The sequence below is a fragment of the Suncus etruscus genome, chromosome 7 (assembly GCF_024139225.1).
Source record: "Suncus etruscus isolate mSunEtr1 chromosome 7, mSunEtr1.pri.cur, whole genome shotgun sequence".
Taxonomy (NCBI): Eukaryota; Metazoa; Chordata; class Mammalia; order Eulipotyphla; family Soricidae; genus Suncus; species Suncus etruscus.
The window spans coordinates 100,603,940-100,626,282 of record NC_064854.1 but is presented as its reverse complement, the minus strand read 5'-3'; the positions used below and the strand labels follow the sequence as shown (position 1 = coordinate 100,626,282).

General features: G+C 38.9%; 1 protein-coding gene and 1 non-coding gene across 3 annotated transcripts in view; one reads left to right on the top strand and one right to left on the bottom strand.

The window, feature by feature from the left end:
* GPR27 (G protein-coupled receptor 27) overlaps positions 1-22,343 on the top strand; it is a 481,267-nt gene that overhangs the window by 47,600 nt on the left and 411,324 nt on the right. The gene's annotated exons all lie outside the window — the stretch shown is intronic.
* Positions 4,847-4,952, bottom strand: LOC126015328 (U6 spliceosomal RNA). The gene has a single exon (XR_007498204.1). It is a non-coding gene; the product is annotated as a U6 spliceosomal RNA (small nuclear RNA).

Below are 22,343 nucleotides of genomic sequence, written 5' to 3'. Positions count from 1 at the left end.
CCTGGTAGTTCTCAGGGTTTACTCCTGATTTTACACCTGGTGGTGCTTTAGAGGATCATATCAAACCCAGGTGTGATGCAAGCAAGACAAGTGGCTTCCTTTATGTACTATCTCTCTGCCCCATATGCTGTGCATTTTATACACTATTAGATAGTATAGACACTATAACTGGGATGCCAAGTAAATAAGTGTGATTTACTTTATGAAAATAATCCCTTTATTAGGGTGGTCTGGAACCCAATCCAACACACCCTCAAGGTTTTTATGTATGGAGTCAACGAAATGCCAGGGACCCCATGCAAGTGTTCGAGTAGGCTGCACAGAGGATCTCACCTTTTTTTGATGTGTGTCTGGGGGCCTCCCATGTGGAGTTCATAGGTCCCAGCAGTTCTTGGCTATCTGCTTTAGTTTGAGTTGGTTAAGTTTTAAGGCCTAAGGATGTGATGCTCTTTGGACCCGCTGGTGCCAGAAATTATTAGGACCAACCCAGTCCTACTAGGTTAAACTCAGCAACCTTCAGAGCTACAGTCAGTGATGTTCATTTTAAAGTGTCTTCCACAAATAAATCTTGTACTGGGTTTCATATTGGGTGGAGTATATCTCCCTATCCCAGGACTTCAAATTTATCATGTTTGGAGAAAAAAGAAGTCATCAAAGATGGGCCTGGCACTAACAGAAGTAGATTTCAAAAAAAGGAGCCTGGAGCTAGAGACATGATACAGGGGTTCAGGTGCTTGTGTTGTACATGGCCTATCCTAGTTTGAGCCCTGGAAATTATTGGTCTTATTCTGCTGGAAGTGCACTTCAGGAAGTGAGCAAGGTGCTAGTTTTATCTCCAAGCATCACTGGGTACAGCCTCAAAATAAAATATATAAATCAGTAAAATAACATTTAAAATTAGAATCCTCACTGTAATAAAATACACTATGCCCTAAATGAAAATCCTGGTCCCCATCTCAATCTGCTTTTGTGGAAAGCAAATACTTTCCTTTTGAGTCACCTTGATCCTTGATTTCTTTTCTTCCTCAAGTCTAATCCATTTGGAAATATCCATGACTTTGTCTTAAAATAGTTATTGGTCAAATCACTGAAAGAAGAAAATAGAGTTAGGATGGGTAGAACATCCAGCAGGAAGAAGGCTACATAGCCAGCAGTTTCTGCTAAAGTACTTATCAGTAAAGAAGGAGAGAAGTGAATTGATACACTATGCAAAAAACTACAAGAGTTCATTATTGGTTGAAATTATGAGTGAGTAGGGACATGTCAATTTTTTTTTGTTTGTTTTTTTTGGGCCACACCCATTTGACGCTCAGGGGTTACTCCTGGCCATGCGCTCAGAAATCGCTCCTGGCTTGGGGGGACCATATGGAGCACGGGGGGATCGAACTGCGGTCCGTCCTATGCTAGCGCTTGCAAGGCAGACACCTTACCTCTAGCGCCACCTTCCCGGCCCCGGACATGTCAATTTTTATTGCCAGGATTCACTATGTATAACTTATCATTTGTTTCTAGGAGCAAAGTTGTTGTATTGGAAATTACCTGGATATGGGGCCAGAGGGATAGCATGGAGGCAAGGTGTTTGCCTTGCATGCAGAAGAATGGTGGTTCAAATCCCGGCACTCCATATGGTCTCCTGAGCCTGCCAGGAGCAATTTCTGAGCATAGAGCCAGGAGTAAGTAACCCCTGAGTGCTGCCGGGTGTGACCCAAAAAACCCAAAACCCCCCCAAAAACAAAACAAAACAACAACAACAAAAAAACTGAATGTGAAAATATATAGTCAGGGGTGCAAAGAAATTAAAATTTTGGCCAGAGAGCTTTCTTTTAATTTTTTAAAAATTTGTTCATTTCATATCAAGTGGATACAATGAAATAAATCAGCTTAAAAATAGTCATTTGTGGGGCCGGAGAGATAGCATGGAGGTAAGGCGTTTGCCTTTCATGCAGAAGGTCATCAGTTCAAATCCCGGCGTCCCATATGGTCCCCCGTGCCTGCCAGGAGCAATTTCTGAGCATGGAGCCAGGAATAACCCCTGAGCACCGCCGGGTGTGACCCAAAAACCAAAAAAAAAAAAAAAAATAGTCATTTGTTCATGTGTTTTCTACTTTTATACTGCAAAGAGAAAGTGGATTACTTGTGTGTGTGTGAAAGAGATAGTATGTGACCAGTGAGACATTTATTAGATATGTTACAGAGAGTTAGCTAACTCCTGCTGTACATAATAAGTGGAACCTAGAGTTTGTCTACTCCCGCATATGGAAAATTTGTCTCCACCAAATCTTCCTGGGCCTGTTCTGGGCTGTAATTTCAAGATTCTTTCTAGTTAATGAGTGGAAATCATCTTTTTCATGAGTTTTGAGATTTTGCTCCAAATTTTGTGTCATGATGGATTTCTTGAATGCCCCCTTTGCTACATGTACTCTCATTTAAATGGCCCATTACATAGTAGGTACTCAATAACTATTTGTTTATGGAATTTGACTAAGAAATGTTCTCAGGCACCAATGTGTGTTAGTACTGCCATCTTGAACTGGTAACCAGAAATATTTTCTCAATTATATAAAGAAAAGTTCTAGGAAAATTTCATGACTTTATTTTTTCCTGGCGGCTGCATAGTATTCCATTGTGTATATTTACACAGTTTCTTTATCCACTCATCTGTTGTCGGGCATCTGGGTTGTTTTCAGCTTCTGGCTATTTGAAATAGCACTGTAATGAACATAGGTGTGCAGAAGGCAATTTCATATTGTATTTTTGTGTTACTAGGATATATCCCTAAGAGTGGTATAGCTGGATTATATGGGAGCTCAATTTCCAGTTTTTTGAGGACTCTCCATATTGTTTTCCATAAAAGCTGGATTAGAAGGCATTCCCATCAGCAGTTCCTTTTTCCCCACATCCCTGCCAGCACTGATTGCTTCTGTTCTTTATGATGTGTGCCAGTCTGTGGCATGAGATGGTACCTCATTGTTGTTTTGATTTGCATCTCCCTAATGATTAGTGATGTGGAGCAATTTTTTATGTGCTTTTTGGCCATTTTTATCTCTTTTTTGAGGAAGTGTCTGTTAATTTCTTCTCCCACTTTTTTGATGGGGTTAGACTATTATGCTGAGTGAAATAAATTAGAGGAAGAGAGATAGACACAGAATAGTCTCACTCACCTGTGGGATTTAAGAAAACTAAAAATACAGTATTGTAATAATACCCAGAGACAATAGAGATGAGGCTGGAAGGACTGGTCCATGATATCATGACGATGGTAGTGAGTGACAGAAATAGAATGTCTAGGGTCGGAGAGATAGCATAGAGGTAGGGCGTTTCCCTTGCATGCAGAAGGACAATGGTTCAAATCCCAGCATCCCATATGATCCCCCGAGCCTGCCAGCAGCAATTTCTGAGCATAGAGCCAGGAGTAACCCCTGAGCGCTGCCGGGTGTGACCCAAAAACCTAACCCCTCCCCTGAAAAGAAATAGAATGCCTATCTCAAATATAGGCAGGAAAAGTGGGGAGAAGGGTGATGGAGGCATTGGTGGTGGGAAGATTGCACTGGTGAAGAGGGGATGTTCTTTTTTTATGTTTGCAATCACGGTGTTTAAATTAAGATGTTATTATTATAAAAAAGAAAAGTGCCAGTTGTTCTTCATTGGAAGCACTCGTTTTTAAAAGTGATTCAGCCTTGCTTATGTGTTTATCTTCATCATATAGTTCTAATTATTATAGCATAATAGATGGCTAAGATTTTAAAGCTATGTCCCATTAATATTTGTGCAAGTGATTATCATTTAGATGAGTTCAAAAAGTAAAAAATAGGTTGTCTGCTTGCTTTTTTGTACCTTACCCTTTATCACTATACTATGACATGGTGGCTTTCTTGTTAACATAATATCAGTCTGAAATATCTTTTAAAAATAATAACTCAGTTTTCAATGTGACAGGAAAAATGAAATTGCTTTTATAATTTTAAATTAGACACCTATTTTAATCTATTTCAGTGCTGATTATTTCCCTTTATTTTAAAAATAAATCATCATGCTTCAATTTGAAAGCCAATTGTCTATAAAGGCACTAAAATTATGTGGTCTATTCAAGTGATAATGTACACTGCTAAAGTTTACCTGTTTTAAAAATAGTTAAAATTTCAATTCAGAAGAAAGAGTTACCTTAAAACAATTAGTATAAAATGTATTTGAAATAATATGAGGGGTCAGGATGAACACTTCCTTCTAAGGATTCAAGTTCTCTTCATTACAATGCTGAATGTGTTTAAAATTCATTTTTAGCACTGAGGATGGGCCTGAAAGCTAAGGCTTATATATCATGTACTTCATTAGAGTGAAAAGGTTGTTATGCAAATCTGTGGAATTTTTTGGAACTTTACAGAAAGAAAGAAAGAAAGTGCCATATCATATAGTACAGAAGGTTTCCCCTGCCTCATTCCCTTTGCTGATGTTTTAATAACCAGGGTATTACACAAGAGCACCTAACTGTGATACCAAATGAGGCTGGTATATCAGGTAGAGATTGGCTGAAATATCCAAAGACAGTTACTTCCCTTTTCATTGTGCACACACACATGCTCAATGGGGGTTTCTCCATTTACTTGTGGTGCTCTATGTTCCCAGTTGCTGTAAGGCCTGAATGCACTGTGGCTCAGAGTATCTGAGAAAGCAGAATTGCTCAGTACAGGTGGCACTACAGGGGGTTAAACTCTTGACCTTATTCTGGAAAGGCAGACATGCTAAGCCTCTGAACTATTAACCTTGGCCCATAGGATAGAATGCTTTTAGACAAAAACAGGTTCAAGAACTACTTCTTTCTTTCTTTCTTTCTTTCTTTCTTTTTTTTTTTAATATGGAACACTTCATGAATTTGCGTGTCATCCTTGCACAGGGCCCATGATAATCTTCTCAGTATCTTTCCAATTTTATATGTGTGCTGCTGAAACGAGCACTACTTCTTTCTTAGACGAACTTTTTAAAGCTATCTTCCATATATAAATCTCATTTAATAATCTGATTTTTTTCACCAAAATCTGGATATGTATTTTTTTTCTTACAGGAAAGGAATTTGAAACTATAGGGTATATGGGCATAAGGATTTATAGGGAAAATAACCACTGACTAGAAGCTGCATTTTTTAATTTTAATCAAAGTGGATTATAAATCTTTCACAGTAATGTTTTAGGTACATAGAGATATTGAATCAGGGTCATTTCAACTACCAATGTTGTCCTCCCACCACCCCTGTTCTCAGCATGTGTTCCTTATCGCCCTCTTTTACCCCACAGGCTGCTAGTATTGGTGGTCATTTCTGTGTCTAATATGTTGTAAATTGGGTATCGATTTTGTTGTCGTTGACTTTGGATTTGGTGCTTAAGTTTGATCATTTTTTTATTTCTACTTAATGTTCATTTGACTGTTTGGTCTTGGTACCCTCCATTATTTCCCCTTCATTTGTGAGACTGAACAATATGGTTCAAGTTGTGTGGTTCTGTTTGAAGGAAAGAGAAAATGATAATAATAATAATAATAATAATAATAATAATAATAATAATAAATGGGGCAAAAATCAAACAAGCAAAAAAATGGGAGGAGTTCTTCTAGAGGCTATATCTATTATTTTAAGAGCAGAGAGGGAAAAGGAAGAAAAACATAACAAAACAAAAATAAATAAAAGATAAAAAATCAAACAAAAAATTGAAAAGCACCAGATATATAGATATAGATATAGATATATATAGATATAGATATATATAGATATAGATATATATATAGACAGCAGCCAGTAATAACCATGGTCCTGAAATAAAAACTAAACAAAGCTCAAAAGAAAAGAAACAACAAACACCAAAAATAACAAAACTGAAAAAAATTTTGGTTTGTGCTTCTCTCTCTTTTTCTTTTTCTTTGTAGCATAGGCACAGTAAATATTGGGGAGATTAGAAGGAGAATTCCCTTGGCCTTGAGATACAGGGTTTCTCTGCACTTAAAGCAGGGGTCTCAAACTCAATTTAATTGGGGGCCGCAGGAGGCAAAGTCAGGGTGAGGCAGGGCCGCATAAAGGATTTCACAAAAGAAAGTCCTCAAACATCATTATTAACAGTTTTAATTATTTCTTATGAACATGAATAGAACATGGAGTGAAGATCATGAACAGTTCTTCTGAACATGGCATCTTTTGCCTATTCCTTGCTGCCAGAGACTTGACAGCGCTTCTTCTCACAAATCTGAACCACATTTGGCTTTAGAGAGGAAGCAGTTGAGACCCTCAGTATGGCTTGAAGATGATCATCATTAAGTTTAGACCTGTACTTTGACTTATTGAAATTCAATGTAGAGAATAACTTTTCACACAAATATGTGCTCCGAAAAGGCACATGGTGCTCTTGAACATTCAGGAAAGCTCAGGGAAGCTGTGTGTGTGTGTGTGTGTGTGTGTGTGTGTGTGTGTGTGTGTGTGTGTGTGTGTGTGTGTGTGGGCAATTCTCTCAAAAATTGCCCATGCAGGTCTGCTTTTCCACTAATCTCCCTGAACTTGGCTTTGAGATCAGAGTTGCATTGCAGGTTAATGAGCTCCATTTGAAGCACAGGAAAGGCATCTTGCACATCAAAGGAAAAGGGGTCCACAAAAATTTGGAAAGTGGCTCTGTGCTTTTTGAAGTCTGCCAATCTGTGATCAAATTCCTTCTCTAGCTTAAAAATAGCATCAACATATTTTTCACCACTGAATGGTATGCCTGCATCCACAAGTTCCTTGCATGCTGGGAAATGGCAAAGGTTTGTCTGAGAGAGCTGGGATTTCCATAACACAAGTTTTGTGGAGAATGCTCTCACATTGTCATAGGCAGCACTGATAAGCTGCCCCGGGCCTTGTAACATTTTGTTTAGTCCATTCAGCTTATGTGTGATGTCAACAAGAAAAGCTAAGTCCATGAGCCATTTCTGATCACTTAACTCAGAAACAGCATTCCCATCCTTCTCCATGTAGGCTTTCACTTCTCTCAACTCAAAAACTCTTTTCAGGATATTTCCCCTGCTGAGCCAACATACCTTGGTGAAATAGAGCACATCTTCATATTCTGACTCCATTTCCTCTAAAAAAGCATGGAACCTCCTGTACTTTAAGCCTCTGGATCTGACTTTGTTGATTCATTTCACAACAACAGACATCACATTGTCACATGGCAGGCATTTACTGCAAAGGGCCTGCTGATGGATAATGCAGTGAAGAGCAATGGCCTTCTCTACACCCTCCTCTTCAAGTTTTTTTTGAACAAGTGCCACCAGTCCATTTTTCCTCCCTGTCATTGATGGCACTCCATCGGTTATTATTCCAACAAACCTCTTCCATGGCAAACCTGCATTCTCAATGGCATCACACAGATGCCGAAATATCTCATTAGCGGTGGTCTGGCCATGCATTGGAATTATTGTGAGCAGCTCCTCTGTCAATTCAAAATTGCATCAACACCCTGGACATAAATTGCGAGCTGTGCAGTGTCTGTTATATCTGTGCCCTTCTCAAGAGCAACTGAGTATGCATAAAACATTTGGCTTTCTCACACAGTTGATGATAAATGTCACTTGACATGTCAGAAATGCACCCTGCCACAGTGTTGGTAGAAAGACTGATTTTGCTCAACTGACCTTTCTTTTCTGGACAGATAAAACTTGCAGCCTGTAACATGCATTTTTTTTTTTTAACAAATTCTCCTTCTGTGAAAGGTTTCCCTGCCTTAGCAATCATCTCACTAACCATGTAACTAGCTTCGACTGATGAAACATTCTCTTTGGTTGCTTTCTTGAAGAAATCTTGTTGCCTCATTAGACATGCTTTAAGACTGGCAACCCGCTTGACTCTCTCATTTCCTTGATACTTTGCACATTCCTCAGCATGTTTAGTTGAATAATGGTGTTTCAAGTAGTATTCCTTGTGCACTGCAACTTTCTCTGAGCAAATAAGACATGTGGGGATGCCCCTGTGCTCAACAAAGAAATACTGTGTCTCCCACTTTTCCTGAAATTGTATGTGCTCGTCATCAATCTTTCTCTTCACTGCAGGCTTTGATGAAGTTATGATGAAGGTATGACAAAATCTAATTCTGTAATAAACTTCTCTCCCTTCTCTCCCTTCTCTCATTTAGGCCTCTGATAATGCAAGGAACAGCGGGCAGGAGCAGCAGAAATGATGTCTGCGCTAGGCGCAAAGTATTTGCGATTATTTGCTTACTGAATATTCGCAATAAAAAATCGCATTAGTAAGAAAAAAATTACAAAAAACGCATTAAACATTTGCATACCCCGAACGGAACTGCTCGGGGTATGCGAATGTTTAATGTGATTTTTTTCTTACTAATGCAATTTTTATTGCGATTATTCGGTAAGTGGATAATTGCAAAAATGAAGAATACTGTGATATTTGAAGGCTGGCTGTGTGCCACAAAATGTTGTACGGAGGGCCACAAATGGCCTGCGGGCTGCGAGTTTGAGACCCCTGCCTTAAAGTATACTGTCATGGAAATAACTCCAGGCTTCGTACATGCTCTTTTACTGTTCCCTAGGTCCTTCTGTGGTGTCTGGAATTTTTCTGCTCTGTGGTGGTAATAAAATCATGCCTCTGTAGCTAAAGATCTTGATAGTTGCACAGGTCAAAGAATGGAGCCTAGGATGAAGTCTTTCTTTACAGTTCTCGAAATTGTGATTCATCACTATTGTTTTAATCAGTCTTCTGTAATTGGTGGTCTTGATTTTTGCCCTGATCCTAGGACAAAGCCTAGGATAGAGTCTTTCATTATGTTTCCAGAAGATCTGCTGGGTTGCAGTTGTTTCAGTCAGACCTCTGGAATTAGAGATCTTGATTGTTGTACATATCATAGGGCCTAGACTAGGGTCCTTTTTATTGGTCCCAGGATAAGTTCTGCCCAGTCATGGTTATCGGAATCATTCTTCAATAGATAGCAAACTTGGCTTTTGTACAAATAAGAGGATGACATGACTTCTGATTTCATCTTATCATTAGGAGGTGAGGTAAGACTACCTATCTTATACCAACTTGTTGTCATTGCCTCATTGTCAGGATGTCATATCAAAACTAGCATATGCTGGTGTCAGAGCAGTATTAGGAATGTCCCAGAGGGAGATTGATTCTTGGGGCTGTGGTGGAGGGCTATGTTGGTTCAATGTCTGAGATCTCAGGTTAGAGATTAGATGGTCACTGTCTAATCACATGAAATCTAAATTGGGTCCACATGATATATGTTCAAGGTGGGAGGTGTCCCTGTATTGTAAAGTGTATGAGTTCTTATCCCTAGTAGATAAGAGCTTGTTTCTATACATACAATTTCCCCTTATTTAGTATGCCTTTGCAAGGAGACATGATGCTATATTATATTGCTGGTGCATTTGGGGGTGAGAGTGTCAGGCTTCATCACCTATGTACCCTGGTTTTGACCTGAGCTATTATCCCAGGAAAGACTTTTCCTTGTAGGTTTTTGTATCAAGCAGAACCAATACAGGTGGAGTTAAGGAAGAAAAGAAAACAGAAACAAGATAAAAAAATTAACTATGTAAATATCTATATATACATACTCACATCTGTATAAAGGAAGAAATAAAAAAAATAAGTTTAAAAAAGGGAATAGGGTGATGCAGGAGAATACCTTACATTTGGGGTATAAACAGATTAAGAGGTAGTATTATATAGGTCTTTAACTTATCAAGGAAATATAGACTTCCCTATTGTCTTTTGATATGTTCTTGTGGGGTGTGAGATCCAGGGCACATTTTCATGACAGACCCTGGTCTTCTTAAGATTGAGAAAAGATTTGTGGCAGAAAGGTCTTGGGTAGAGTTCTTGCACTGGGGATTCTTCTGGAGCTGAGTCTGGTATCAAACAACAGTCCACATTTAGGAGGGGTGAGGAGGGCCGCACAGCTTGAGTAGGCAAGGGTGTTGGTTGTAATTTCTTGCCGGGGACGAGGTGTGGGTCTGAGTGGGTGTCCCTTCACTTGGGTGCTGGGTGATGGCTTATTGGGGTAGGAGGTCTGTCTTGATACCTAATGGGTTAAGAATTGAGGGTATAGAGTTTTAATAAGGTGGGATATCTGATTGGGATTGGGGGATAAAGGGATAGTAGAATTTCTGAAGGGGGGCAGTGGGGATAGTATATAGGAGGGGCTATATACACTATAGGCATGGGCTGTTTACAATTTAGATTTGGCTCTCGTGGAGGAGTCCTCTCTCTATGTACTCTTGTCCACATAGAAATATACAATAATTAACTTAGGTATAGCTTAAGAAAAAGAGGAGGAGAGAGCAAGAAATAAGAGGAGAACAGAAAAATAGGTAAATTATAGTAAAAATAAAAGAAAACTAATAAATCAACTAAGAGAGATTGGGCTGGTGTATGGAAGTTTTCTCAATTTCTAGGGATTTAGTCAGTGATTGGGTTGGGCCTTCCTAAATGAGGGTTTCAGGATTAGCTAATGACTGGAGCAATTTAGGATACACATAGGTTTCACATTTGGAGTACTAAACAATGTGTTAATGAGGCCTATCTATGTGGGTGGTTACCCTATGTAGTATTGTCCGCTGCATCTTATGTATCAAATTTCCTTTCCTAAAGAGAAAGTAACAGTGTGGGTTTTATTTGACATAGATTGAATGGATGATAATGAGGAAGAAAAGGTAAAAGAAGAAAAGGAAGAAAAAGAAGTAATGGGAAGAGAGAAGGAAAGAGGAAGGAAATGTTAATTTGTCTAAACGTGTTCAATGAGTAGGTCCTATAATATAAGTCTGTGGGTCCCAGTTGACTGTAGAAGCTCCATTTTAAACTGTAAAGGCTGGCTCTCACTACGCTTTGCACATGGTAGGTACTTAATAAGTCTTAGTGCACTTTATAAAATCACCCCACCCCCAGTACCCTGAAGGCAATTGTTATCACCTTCCCCACTCCACTTTGAAAAAAGTGGGATTCTGAGAGACCAACTATTACACAGTCACAAAAATTATAGTAGCAGATCACCATGGTAAGTCTGAAGCCAAATAATTCAAGATTAAAACTCATCCTTCTCACTTATATGTCCTACGTAAGTGTTAGATAAAAAACTAACCAGTAGTAAAAACTATATTATGGAATTTTACCTAGATTCATTAAAAAAAAAACTTCTTTATTCCCTTGATCAACCCCCTCAAACTTATACTTCAAGACTTAAAATGGTGAAGAACAAATACATTTCTGCACACTAAATAGCTTTGTTTAGAGGAATTATTTGCTCATTAAGAAGGCTCGCTAACATCAGAGGCCAGGGATTCTAACCCATCATCTTTCTTTGAGGATGTCCCTTTAGATAAATACTTAGATAAATACTGAGTTATTTTGTTAAATCATCTTACGAAGTTTCTAGATAGTTTCTATCTACTCCTTAAAGGCCTCAAGAAATCCTGTAAGGAAAAAACCAGCCAAATATGGTTCAATCTGGCATTTTGAAATATGTAGTCACAGAGCACTTTTTCCATGTGTCAGGGATATCATTTGAGGCAAATCTAAGTTTCTCTCTTTTTTGAGGTGGGTATGTGATACACCTGGCGGTGCTCAGGCTTGCTTCTATCCCTGTGCACAAGAATTGCTCCTTTTAAGCTTTGAGGACCATATAAGATGCTAGGGATTGAACCTAAGGCAGCCATGTGTAAGGCAAATGTCTACCCATTATATTATCTCTCCAGCCCTCAAGTCTCTTTTCTTGATATATGCAAGTCTTAATGAAACTTGCTAAATTTAAACTGAATACTATGTGGCTAACTCAGATAAGTTCATCAGTCAGCCACTCTCACTCATTTGATTTGCTTTGCAGATAAGAAAACAAAAGATTCTGTCTCATAGGAACTAAAAGACAAAAGTTGGGAGTAGGTCATGGCCCTCCTCTTTCCAAATTAATGTTTTATCTTTATTTATTCTCCTTGTGCTTCTTTAAGGGGGAACCTACTTACAAAGCAATTAAATCTTTTTAAAAAAAATGGGAGATGATTTTATGGAAATTTTTATCCTCTTGGGTGTCATTGCAGGCAGAATTTCCATTGTCCCTATAGTGACAATGAGAAACAGATGTGACACATTTGGAATCTTTAAGCACCTGGGGTCTCTACCTACTGGTGTTGTTTGCCAGGTTGGGAGATGCTGTTGACAGTTTGGGTTTGTAAGTATTACCAATGCACATATTTGGCCCTTGAATAGCACAAAAAAATTAACATGAGGGGAAGAGATGGAAAATTACTTTTGGTGGAATGAACTCTCACTCTCACAATACTAAGTGGTAAACTGTTAAGCCTTCATTTGTTTACTTCTAAAATGTTCTCGAGTTGATAGATGCAATTCACCATAATGAAAGTATTTCCAAGTCCTCGCCAATGATCCATAGTAATTGTGCTTCTATGATCTTATTATAGCATTTGCCCCTCCATTTTCACTTGTATCTGTCTGTTTAATAGACTTCTGATACAAAAACTGGAGAAGGAGGATTAGATTGAGGAAAACCAGTCAAAGGGATGGGATACTGGGCTGTTTCAAGTAGAAGTGTTTTTCTTGCAGAATAGATAGATATTCAAATCTTTTCTTTAACTTAGGACTTTATAGTCTTCCTAAAAGCTGATATGCCTTACTTGATCATAATTAAGTCATTTCAAACATTTTATCTTATTTAAGAATAAGTTCATTGCAATCTGATTTTTAAATTGATCTGTATATTCAGTTTGCAGAAACAAACAGATTTTAAATTCTGTTTCCTAGGGTAATATTCTAGTTTTGATCAGTCTTGTCAGAGATAACTCTTTCTATTTTCTTTCATTTCTTTTTCTTTTTTTTTATGTGCAGATTGGCCCAGAATAGGGCGGGGATGAGCATGAAAGGACAATTCCACTCACCAGACATTTAGGCTCCTGCTACGTGCTCCTAGATTCCACGAGAAAAGTGCTGCACGTTGCTGCCAGATGGTCCTTTCTTAAAGAGTCTCACCATATCCCCGTTCAAAGCATCAAATTGACTTCCTAAACTAATCGCTCATTTCATTAAGTTGGCAGCCCTCCCTCTGAAAAGAACACATAGTTCTCTTGATCTGAACCCCATCTCCTGGTTAAGCAGACTCACCTCTGAATCCCCAACATTCATTTTTTTGTTTTTGTTTTTCTGTTTTGTTTTTTGTTTGTTTGTTTTTGGGTCACTCAGCACTCAGAGGTCGCTCCTGGCTCTACACTCAGAAATAGATCTTGGCAGGCTCGGGGGACCATATCGGATGTCGGCATTCGAACCACCGTCCTTCTGCACGCTAGGCAAACACCCTACTTCCATGCTATCTCTCTGCCCCCCCCCATCCATTCTAATCAGGTAGGTCTCCTTCCTGACTATACAGACATGAACATCCTTTTATCTTTCTTTGCTTCTTCAGGATTGTCATTCTCCTGCCTATTAGTTATTTGGCCATCAAGGCCCAGACTAGGCACTGGTTCTTTTCCATGGCACTGCAGGTCACATTTTAACTTTACATGATCTAAATATTCTTGTGTATCTGCTTGAAAGGCATGTCTGGATTTGAATCAGGACTTCCTATGTTCAAAATCTCAATTCCCTGCATGCAAAATGGGGATAATGATGTCCCCTTGCATAAAGGTCTTTATAAAATGAAATAATAAATAAATATTGTCCATAACCTGCATCATGATTAGAGCTCAAAAATATAAACTTTCAGTGCTCATATCTCTTTCTCAGCAGTAGGACATGGTAATTAGGATTGAATGTGTTAAATAAAATTATGTTTTAGGAATAAAGTGGAAATTTCCTCATACCCTTCTGGCTTCTTCTTAGATCGGTTGAGCAATCAAATTAACATCAGACATATTTGTAGAAGAAAATAACAAATTTAATTGCATACATATAAAGAATCCATGTGAATATGTATTCTAAAGCCAATTGGGCAAAATGAGGGAGGGTATCTACCTAGAGGCAATAAGGGTTGAAATAGTGGCCTGGAGATTGAAGGATAGAGAATCTTCATGATGAAAAGAAGATGACTCATATGATGAAAACCAGAGGCTGAGTAACTAGATGCTTCCTTTGTCACATAGAGAAGTTTCTTCAATAGGAGGGTTATTTCTTTGTGAATACAAATAATTATGACATATCACTTTGTACCTATGATGAGCGCTATTAGCCAAAAGAAACAACTGTTACAGAAGCTGGAAACTCTTAATACAATAAGTGGGCTGAAAATTGGTCCATCATGATGGAAAGTATGAAAAATTTTCAAACCATAAAAATAAAAGTTTGTTTTAAAAGATTAGTTCACATTTCTTTCGTTTTCAATATGACAGAATTTTGATGTTGAGGCTATCCACATACTTGTTTGCAGTGGTGCAGCACACTGTTTGATCCCTCAAGATGGCAGAACCTACTGTCATGCCAAGAATTCCAACTGGCAGTGCAGCTGAGACTACACTCGGCATATCTGAGGTGATAAAATTGGACTCTCAGCCTTGTGCTCAACCTTTAAGGCAGCCAATGCTATCTCTGATAGCTTAAGAGCTATCTCTGTCCTTCCTCTCAAAACAGAAATTTTTATGATCCAGTTATTTCACTTCTGGGTACTTACCCAAGAATACAAAACACAAACTTGAAGAGAAATATGTGTACCTTCATGTTCAATGTAGCATTACTTACAGTGGCTTATGGTTGAGAACAACATATGCCCATCTAGAAATGTTTGGGTAAGAAAAATGTGGCATATGTACATAAGCATAATAATTTTCAGCTATAAAAAACATTAGATCCTGTCATCTGCAACCATATGGACTAACCTATAGGAGATAATGTATAGTTCAAAAGGAATTCATATATGTAGAATATACAAAAACAAAATGAACAAATGAATGAAATAAAACAAAAATAAACTTTTGTACTATATGGTGAAAAGTGGTTATCAGAAGGAAAGAGAGAAGAACAGAAAATCCACTGAGTAACGTTGCTTTCTAAAGGTTGAAATTGGACTTCTGGTAGTGAACTAAATGTAGCACAAATAGATGTTGACATAATGAAACGTCTATAATATCATAAAATTATATAAATCAACATAATGATATAATATCAATGGTTCTCCAATAAACAATGAAATAAGGAGCCAGAAATGTGACTAAGGAGAATATATCTTGCACGTGGGAGATTCTGGATGAAAAACAAAATGCCCACCCATTACAAAGAAGTAAATCTGTTTGCATGTAATATCATCTGGAATATAGAAAATCCCATCACACTTATCTTAAATTCAATGGGATTCTTATGTTTCAAATGAGCCATCAAATATGAAATAATTCCATTATAATATAATTGTGAAGAATCAAACATTTCAGAATAAACCTAAATGTCAAACTTCAAATGCTATAAATTAGAACATTCTTGAAGTTATTTGATATTTTAGCAACAGGAAAGGGACAGCATATTCAAATATCAAAATATTTAATATTGTTAACTGATATATTCTCTAAATCAATGTATTTTTGATGACATGGATAATAGAAATATCTTAGTTGCACATATCAGTGAGGTGAGGAAAGAAAGGAAGAAAGAAACAAATAAGTTGATGAAGTAATACAGAAACATAGGGAGAAAATCCAGAGCATATGCTTTGTGCTAAGTGAGGTCACAAGATATATGAAAACCATAATTGTCCATCATGAAAGAATGAGGCCTTGGGTGGGAAGAAAGGAAAGTCGGACCCAAACTGACGTGCAAGTGTTGAAGATCATGGTCACTTCAGAGGTGGTGGTTTGCAGTAAGTTTTACGTCAGTAGAACCTTCTCTACTCTAATTGCATTCACCATACTTTATGGTGAGCTTCCTACCCTGGGCTGGTGCTCCTGTTAATTCTATTGTCTTTGAATATTGTTATCATATTTTCTCTTGTTTTTCTTAAGTCCCCAAAAATGAGTGAAATTATTCTATGTCTATCCTTTTCCCTCATGCTTATTTCACTCAACATAATAATGTCCATGTTTATCCATGTAAAAGCAAATTTTATGATTTAATTTTATTTTCTAACAAGAGAATAGTATTCCATTGTGTGGATATACCACTATTTCTTTAGCCACCCATCTATTGTTGGGCACCTGTTTCCAGAGTCTGGCTCTTGTAAATAGTGCTGCACTAAACATAGGAGTACAGAGGGTATTTTTGTACTGTGTTTTTGTGTCCTTGGGGTATATCCCTACAAGTGTTATTGCTGGGTCATATGAAAACTCCATATTTAGTTTTGAGGGCTTTCCATGTTTTGTTTTGTCTTTGACATTGTGATGGCAGGGGAACTAGGTGGAGTGTGTGGTGAGGCACTTTTTGTTCTTGTTTGTTTTACGAGGCAGGGGCACAACAGCTGTGCTCAGCGATTGTTCCAGACTATGAGCTCAGTGAACGTACCTGATGGCAATATGGGATACCAGAGATAGAGTCTTTGTAGACTGCTCAAAGTTTGGCCCATTTAGTGAGTTTTGCACACAAACAGCCCTGTGATCTTGTGTTCCAGATGGGATGAAGAATGATGTATACCAATTGTGTTTTATTTTAAAACTTTTAAAATTATATTTTATTATTTAATTAATTTATTATTTTAATATAAAATGTTAAAAAAGTTAATACATGTTAACTGCCTTGCCCTGTGGCTGATGGGTTCAATTCCTGGCACCGCATATGCTGTTCCAAACAATTCCAAAGTGATTCCTGAGCAAAGCCAGAAGTAAGTTCTAAGCACAGTTGAATGTAGCCCCAAAATAAATATTCCTACCACCACTGGTGAAGGAAGGTGTTCTTATTATGACTGAAACCCAACTAAAATAATGTTTGTATTCACAGTGTTTAAATAAAGATTATTTAAAAAAAACTCAAAAAAATCCACAAAATAAATTGATGAAATCAGAGCTGGGAGCTAGCAGAGTAGTTATGGTGAATGTCTTTCATGGCAAATGTTTGGGGGGCATTTTATATAATTACATATGAGCTTTTCCTTCTGCTTCTAGCATTTTACCCTCTGATGCTCATTTCTCTGAGCCTCCTGGGGAATCTCTGCCTCCTAAATTGGTTCACCTCAGTTCCAAAAATTCTCTATCAGATATTTCAGATGGTAACTGCTTCTTTTATACCAATTACCATTTCTTCCATCTTCTGTCCCAGAGACATGATGAAATCATTGCTATTGAGTTCCTTCATATATTGTAGTTTTATATCTATCTATTAACTGCATAGCAGCTTTAATTTCTTATCAAATATGCCACTGCAAGAATATTGTTATTAGTGTATATGTGATAAACACTACATCTGTTAATATTGTGATATAAATCAAATATGTAACAATATAAAAATAAGAAAATACCTGTTTGTTATTCATGTTCTCATCTCAGTGTAGATTATGATGGTTTCAAACAAATATGGCTATGTTTGAATTGCACAAATGTAACAGAGTTTTAATTACTGCTTCGCCATATAGTCTTCAGGGCTCTGATATGAGCATCTATGAGTACTACAAGATGTGGCCCAAGAGTGGAAAGAAAGAGAAATGATGACAGGCAACAGAAGAGACAAAAAATTCTTCCTCCTTAGTTCAATATAATATTTCAGTCCTCCTAAAAAGATCATTCGTGCCAATTTTAACCAATCACCTACCCATTTTTTCTCAGTTCTTTGTGTCTATAGTGTGTTTTCATGGACTTCTCAGAGAGATACAATCAGATACTATATAGAAGTATAGATTTTTAGTTTCTTGCAAGAAACAGGATTTTGCTTGGGTTAGTCCAAGTTTGTAACATGTATTAGCAGATATGACTATCATAGGGATACACCACATTTTAGTTGTCCATTACCAGTAAGTAGTCACTTGTTTCATGTCTATTAGGAACAAAGAAGCTATGCATATCTGAATACAAGTCTGTGAATGTCTCTGTTCCATTTCTTGGATATATACCTAGGAGTTGAGCTTGTAGGCAACCAATAATATAAATTTATACTTCACAACTTAAATACTCTGATATGTTTGTTTGTACATCATATGACAATTTTAGGTCCTCCACATCCTCATCAGACTCTGTTCTTTACTAGTATGTCTATTTAATTTCATGAGTAACATGCATTATTTTAATGTGGATCAATTTACTGTACCCCACTGATGAATATAGTATTAAGCATTTATTTTTTGTTTAGTGAAATGATCACTAAAATAGATCATTCATCTATGTTGATTGGTAAATCTCTATTCAAATATTTTAATTTTAATTAGGCCATCTAGGTGAGAGGTGGGAGCTACTCCCAAAATTCTACTTGGGAAATATTCTTGGTAGTGATCAGAGGAAAATGAGATTTGGGGGATTGAACAGAGGGAGGACAACATTGGTGGTGGGAATGCTCCTGATTCAATGTCACTGTGTACCTGAAATACTACTGTAAGCTTTGATTTGTAATCCACTTTGTTAAAAATAAAACTTAATATAAAAACATTATAAATAAAAAAAAAGAATTTATAGTCATGCAAAATGAGTGCCATAATCCCTATATTCCCCCAGCGGACACCATTTAAAAATTATTCTGAAATATAAATACCCATTGTGGAATGCACTCTATTTCTGGGGCCTCTAAAGACAGTGCTTAGATGGCCACTGAATACAAGAGATTTAATCTGGGGTCCAAATACAAAGTGTATTTTTTTTAAGCTATGTCCTAGCCCAGGTCTATCTTTACAAATTCTAAAATGTTAAATTATGGCCAAAGAGATAGTGCAGTGGTAGAGTGTTTGCCTTGCATTCAGCCGATCAAGGACAGACAGTGGTTCAAATTCCTGCATCCCAGAATGTCCCCCAAGCCTGCCAGGAGCGATTTCTGAGCAGAGAGACAGGAGTAACAACTGAAAACTGCTGGGTGTGACACAAAACCAAAAAAAATCAAATTAGGGATTGAAAGCAATAGCTCAGCAGTAGGGCATTTGCCTTGCACATAGTTGACCCAGGACAGACCTCAGAGTTCAATACCCGGCATCCCTCATGGTCCACAAGCCAGGAGTGATTTCTGAGCTCATAGCCAGGAATAACCCCTGAGCGTCACTAGGAGTGGCCCAACCCCCCCCAAAATAAAAATAACATAAAATGTCAAATTATACTTTTACAAAATAAGTTAAATTAATCTTCACCAAAAATAACAACAATCATTAATATAAACTCCTAAAATATCAAGAACTTTCTACCTGTCTAAAGCTCAAGTGCTTCATATTTGACATTGTAAGTTACCAAGCAGGTTTTGATGTGTTTATTATTCACAGAGTGTTTTCTTTAAAATGTTGGTACTGTTGGGTATATTTAATTATTCAGTACTCCAAGTAAAAAACAAAGTTCTATTCTGAAGCTATGTGGGATAAATATATAGCATCAGATAACTCCAGTAATGCAGCATAAAAATAATTTTAATAAGCTAGACCATCTTGTAACAGTCAAAGGTTGCTAAAAATGACATCAGCTTTAGATAAGTTAAATTGGATTTATTAATAAAGTAGGAATAAGCCAATATTACAAGCTGAGTGTCCCTCTGCCTCCCCTTCTTCCCCGCAATGATCTTGCTACCATGACTGATTTAGCTGCAAGATAGCTGAAGAGGTGTGTGGAAAATCTGTGGAGGACACAGTAAATAATGTCACCTTTAAAAGCATGGGAAGGGGGAGAGATGAAAAGAGGAGGGTAGGGTTCCAGTAAATAGAGTGTGAATGGAGGAAGGGTAATGAAGGAGGGGAGGGAAGCCAGGAAGGAAAAAAAGAAGCAGGGTACAAGATGGAGGATGGGAAAGATGATGGCGGAAGGGTAGGGTGGCCATCAAATGTCAAAGATCTTGTCTGCATAGGAGTTGAGAGTGTTTGACCCAAGAGCACAGAGTGAGGAGGTCAAGCCTACCTTGGCCTCTGTGTCATCCACATGGCCTGCCAGGCTTGAAATGTTTGCTGGTTTGTCAGTTGGATCACTAGCCTCTGCCACATCCACCTCCATATTTGTTTTAATTTGGTCCACCTCAGTGGCCACCTCCTCCACATTGGCCAACTCATCACCATCTTTGTGTTCTGCGGTACCTTCACCACATGTCCCGTGGAGGAGCCCCAGGGTATCAGAAAACCAAGGAGCTGGAGCAGAATGGGGCTGCCTGAGTAGCCTCAGCTACCCCCCTCCCAAAGGTGGCCTCACACTCCCTGGGAGCCGGCCACTCACTGGTGATCTCATTGAGCTGGGCTTCGAGCTGCTGCTTTGCCTCCAGGGAGGCTTGTAGGAGATCCTAAAGGTGAGGGAAGGAGGTCATGAGGGCCCAAGGGAAGAAGCCAGCTCCAAGCCTTTCTGCCCAATAGCCCAGGGCCTCTCTCTCACTTGGGCCTTGCTCAGCTCCTTTTCAAGATGATGGATGGTTTTGGTGTCCATAACTAACTCCAGCTCAAGGTCATTTAAGACCTGGCTCTGTTGGAGCACTTGTTACTTCAGGTTCTCATTTTGTGTTCTCAGCTCCTCCTCATAGGTGGCCAGGTGATCCAGGTGATCCTTGAATACTTGGCTGCACTGCTGCAGCTTCTCGATTTTATCATTGTGCTGCTGCTAAAGGGACAGAGACTGCTGGTATTGCTCTTTCACCTGTGGGCATAATGCATGAAGTGAGCGCAAGCAGTAGTGACAGCATGATCTTGAGTTTGGATATGCAAGGCCACTCACCAGCTCCAGGCAGGCAGGGCATGACACAATCAATTATTTCCCTGTGCAAATCCTGTGAACTTTCTCTCAAGACCTAAGAGATTGGGCGCTGGTCTGCCTCAGGCCACTGGATCCATCTGTCATCCTCCCACTTCTTAGGAACCTCCACCCTGGATAAAGGCTGCTGAGTCTCAGTTATGCTGTGTGAACTGTGTGTGGTATAGTTCATGTTGGCGCAATACTGATACCCTCCTGTCCCCCTTTTTTCCAATATCTCTCCTGCTGCCTCATTCTTGACCATTAACTCCAGGGCTTTATGTCCTAGACACCATGGTCTCTCGAGTCTTCATTTCCTGATGGAACTGCTCTCTTACACTGGCCACTAGGAGTACATCTTTCCAGCCCCTCCTGGCACATTACTTCTCCCCCCATGCTGCAGCAAGAGTTACCTTCTTTTGTACGTCGACCAGTGCTTCCTGCAGCAATGTGAGTTTTCTTGCCATCAATTCTTGCCCTTCACACTGAAAGACACAGGTGTGCCAGTCAGCACCTCAAAAGTCCCCCTCCTTTGGAGACTCTTGTTCTATCGTGCAAGTAGAATATCTTTGTTTTCTCTTTTGTCTCTTTCCTCATGGAATAGGGAGAGGTAGGTAAAAACAAAACAAAACAAAACAAAAAATCAAAACACCAAATTCCTTACTCAAGGAAGCCATGAAGATAGTCAAAACAGACCAAGGAGGAAGAGGAGCCCACCACAATATTGGGAATGTAACCTGAGGGGTATTAGATCTGGAGAAGGGTGGCACTGGGGCAGCACTCACTGCCTCCCCCAGCCACTGATCTAGTGAGGAGAGCACTGCCCCAATGGAACAGCTCAGGTGTATCAAGGAGATGAGAATGGCAGAACAGACAAGGACAAGGGAAACTGAGGACTTGGGTGTCCTGAGGTCATGCTTGGGGAAATGACAAAGAGCAAACCCCTTCATTCCATCAGGGAACAAGGAGAATACAAGGAGTACATCCTAAAGAGACTCAGCAGCAGCATCATTTGTGTTCTTGCCCCAGGATTCTCTTACCATGTTGAGGTTCATTCACTGTGTCCTGGAGTCCCTCTCATCAGGCCCAGGATGATGGGAGGTATCAAAATAGCTCCATACATCCTGCCCAAACTTGTTCATTTTAGGAACCAGAACCAGCTTTGTAATGAAGGGGTTTGCTTAAACAGAGATGCCACTGTTGAATGGTTCATCTGACAGGTCATAATATAATAAAACATGGCATATGATGGACAAGAGATACAATACCCTTGTTTCTTTACATTGCCCATCTAGCTCATGGCCAAGGGCTACTCCTGCCCATCTAGTCCCAATTCAGTGCCAAAGGCCAAATTCACCCAAGAAACAGGAAACACACAGAGGCAGTTTTCCCCATATAAAACTGAAAAACTGTCATGTGGGGAACCAGTGATTCCTCTGGGTGTAGTTCCCTCCCCCTTCCTGCAAAGCCACACAGGGAAGGACTTATTCCATTGGGCATCTGGCACTCCTGCTCAGCAGCGTGTCCTGGCCACTGCCTCTGCAGGTCTTCATTTTGAGCCTCTTGCCAGGAAT